The following is a 4,183-nucleotide window of genomic DNA, read 5'->3' as shown; positions in this document are numbered from 1 at the left end:
TGTCGTTGAAAGAATGTTTTACTTAATCTTTAGCCTGACATTAAGCAGCTGTTTGTAATAAGGACAATGGAGGAAGCTATAGAATTGTTCAGTGGTGCTCACCTATAAAAGAACGTCCTGTCAAATGATGCAGTGCTTTATGCTGTAATATCACATTGTAGTAAGAAAACTATTTTCTGTACAAATGGATTAGTGAATTTGTGTGCTAATTATCTGTGTTAGGTGAATACAGATGAGGCAGGTGCCTGGCACTTCTGGGTCCAGGCTCACCACAGTGTGTGGTCTTTTGTATTGCTTTCATTTCTGAGCATGTGTCATCCTCAGGGAGCCAGTGTAGCTCCCAGAAGGGCAGATTTGTTCTTAGGACAAGAGAGCTTCTTGCCCTAACAATCCTGGCTGAAGACCTGGGTTGAGCTTCAGTAGATGACCTCTGCAACGTTTGGCTACTCCAAATGATAGTCCCAGTACATCTGCATCAAATTGGGTGACTTAATCCTCAGTGGCTGTGATGCTGTCTTTGCTGGTGTCTCCCAAGCTTGCATCCCAAGCTGGATAGATACCAGGAGCCCAACTGCCTATTCAGCATTTCTACTTAGATGTTTTGTGGGCATTTCAAACTTGACATATCCAAAACATTTATTGGCCCCTACATCTCCCTTTGTCTTTTGCTTTTGAGTCAGTGGCCCTACTGCCCACCTAGTTGATTAGGCCAAAAACCTATGTCATCCTTTCTTGCTTTCCTTCTCCCATACATGTGTTCTGTACTTCAGCTGGTATATGAGTTCTGTCTTCAAACTAAATTTCTAACCTTTTGTGCTTTCTCTCTTTACTGCTAGACATTCTAGTCCTGGCCCCAGCTCTTCCCCTGACTGCTCTGTGAGCCTCCAGGTGTTAGTGTCCCATACATCACTCTTACATCTTGTGTGTTCATTGTAGCCAGTGATCATATGTATTGGGTCCTATTTCTCTGACCTAGTGACTTTATTGTACCCAGAAAACAGTGTGAAAGCTGGTGGATGAGGCCCCACTTAGGGCTTGCACACATTTAGGCTTCTGACTTTTCTCTCTGATGTGGCTCCCTTTTCTTGTTCCCTCCTTGCTGGCTTCTTGTCTGCTCCTGCGATAACCAACTCAATCCTGCCTTAATGGCTTCAATCCTGATAGGATGTTCACAAAAAGTCCACTTACTTGTAGCAGGTCTTAGACTCTGGGGAAATATAGTGCAAGGGGACTGGGAAACAGGAAGCATCTGAAGGCCAGAGATGGGAGGGTACTGTGTGGCCTCTGACTGGGCCATCAATCCTGCTTCCCTCTTAGGTCATTTTTCTACTCAGGGTGCTCCTCCTTCGGCTTATACCCAGCTATGTTCTTGGTAGTGTTTCATCCATGGCTTGCATGTTGGGCAACCACAGCTAAGTCACACTCTTTAGCCTGGCCTCAGTTCATCCATCTATAAGTGGGGTGGTTGTAGGTAGTTCTGGGTGAGGTCAACTGGAGCTTAACCTGCACTGCTCTCGGTGTCAGTGTTCTGGTCTATGCAGCAGGCCCTGGTGTGTAGGGTGGGGGTCTCAATACCAGCTTCGAGGCTTTGCAGCTCATGTTGGCTTTCCCCAGTGGCCTTTGCAGCTGCACTCACATGTCTGATACAAATACCACTGGATGATGATCATTTGTTTTACAAACTTTTATCAGCACATGCTTAGTGCCTGACGGCTTGTTCCAAAGACTATATTCTTTCCAGCAGAGGCGAACCCTCCTCCTTATTTGAGTCCCATTGTCTCCTGAAAAGATGGAGGTGTATCACCTACCTACTGGGTGCCTGGACAGGATACACCCCAACCCCTGAGGTTTTGGAGGTCCCTTTAATGCACACTTGCAACTGCACATACCCCAGGTATCCTGGGACTCCCAGGAAGCCCCCAGCCTACTTTGCCCACTTGCTGTGTCCCTGTGGGACTCACTAAAACCTGGGCCCACTGGCCTGAAACCCCCTCCAGTCCTGCCCTTCAGTCCTGGGCTCAGTTGTCCCCTCACTTCTGGTAATGTGGACCCCCTACATGGGGAGCTTCAGAAACAGGTCACACTCAGACCTTCTCCCTGTTGTTTTCCTTGGAAAGAAATGCTAGTTCCTTACAATTCTCAATAATAAATTCCAGAGGAGTAGAAGACAAAAAGCTGTAAACTAACCTTTAGAAATGCTAGGGGAAACGTAGAAAGACCTGTTAAAGATTGGAGTGTGGAAAAGACTTTTGTAATTGAGGAAAGCAGAGAAAGTGAAAACCTAGTGATAGAAACATGGTTCAAGAAGTGGAATGTAAAATGAGATCACTGCACACCTGGTAAGGGAAGATTTGAAGAATTTTACAATTGATTCCATATCTAGGCTCAGAGTATCTGTGTCAGTGAAGCTGGGAGAACTTCCTAGCCAGATTACAGACTCACTTGGATCAGGTAGCAGATGGAAGTGCCAGAATTAGATGCCCCATGACACTAATCAACACTCACTTTTCTCCCAGGTGTGGTGAACCTGAAAGCCAAGACCACAGTGATGGTTTTGGCCAAAACCATGGAAAGACCTATAGTAAGCACACCCTAAATGTGGATTGCCACAGGATGCAGGTGGCTGTGTTGGGGACCAATGAAGAGTAAGGAGCAGAGGAAGCCCAGGGTGAAGGAGGTGAGCAGGATGTAGCTGAGGGTTTGTTGATGAACTTCACTATGGGGGTTTCTCAGTGCCTCACAAAGACCCCAAGTATCATAGCTATGAGAACAGAGGAGAGAGTTGTGTTGGCCAGAGCTTTCCTCAAAAACCAGAAAGGTCACAGCCTTTGGGGCAGGGAGGGGTGGGGGGTGGCAATCTCTCTGATTCTTTCCAAAGTGATTGTCTGGATACTTCACATAGTGGTCTGCATTGATGAGAAAGCAGAAATGTAATGTCTCAGTTTCGGTAATTCTTACACATTTCTATCGAAACAGTCATATTGGAACGTTTGGACATATTTCTCCACGCAGCTACAGGGAAGGTCTTTATGCATAATTTTAGATTTACATTTCTCATTCCCTGGTGATTTTATGCAAAAAAACCAAACAAACAACCCCCCCCCAACCCCTCTATTCCTCTTCAGTGTACAAGGGAGCTATTTATTTTGTTGTTTCTCAAAGGGAAATTATACTAGATTCTTAGATTTACAAATATCATTTCTCCTGGTTATGTCTTCAGTATGCATGGTGATGTTAATTGGTTTTTAGAAAATCTCTCCTAACTGAACATTGATGATATGTGAGAGTTACTGATTTTATTAGGTTCAATACTGGTGATGAGAGAGTGTGGGGCAAGCTGAGGGCAAAGTACAGGCTAACAGAACCCCCCCCTCCGCCCAGGTGGGATATTCCTCAGACGCTCCTGGCTACCCAAGAACAGAGGAAAGGGGTTTAAGTGCTTGCCATGGTGATATGGGGAACAAAGGCAAATGAAAAATTAAATGCTCTTACTGCCTATAGCCCACTGACAAGTCCTTGAAGCTTGGCTGTCTTGATGATGGCACTTTGCTAGGGGCAAAAGAGAATCTTAGCTTAACATTATCCCAACCTTGAGGATCCTGTAAGTCTACTTTAACATATAAAAATTCCTTTGGAAACTTCCTTTAGCCCAACTCTTCCAAGATACATATTGCAATCATACACCAAGCTTATGGCCCTTGATATACATCTGAAGGGTCTCATGATTGAGGTTTTACTAAAAGGTAATACATGGTGTTTTCCTAGCAACAGCTAGCCCCTCAAAGTCCTGGAAACCTGCTTTCAAAATATGTTAAGACTTACTCTATCCCTAACTCCCCCGCTCTGCCCCCGCCCTGAAGGTATATAATCAGTTACCCTGCCACAACCCCGGTGCAGCTTTTCCTGCACACAGGTCCTGCTCTTGTGCCTTAACAAAATCGCCTTTTTGAACCAAAGATGTTATCAAGAATTCTTTTTTGGCCATTGGCTCCGGACCACCCCACCATCACCCCAAAACTTCATCAGTATTGCAGTTCTGTGGAAAATTATGCTAGTATTTTTGGAAGTGCATACTGAGATATTTAGGTGTGCAGTGTTGTTATGTTTGTAATTTATAAGATTTTATAATACAAGAAAATATTTTACAATAAAAAATGTGAAGCAAATATGGCTAATTATTAAT

Source organism: Puma concolor, chromosome F2 (genome assembly GCF_028749965.1).
Source record: "Puma concolor isolate L17-30 chromosome F2, mPumCon1.1.hap2, whole genome shotgun sequence".
Lineage (NCBI taxonomy): Eukaryota > Metazoa > Chordata > Mammalia > Carnivora > Felidae > Puma > Puma concolor.
Note: the sequence above shows the minus strand (reverse complement) of the source record.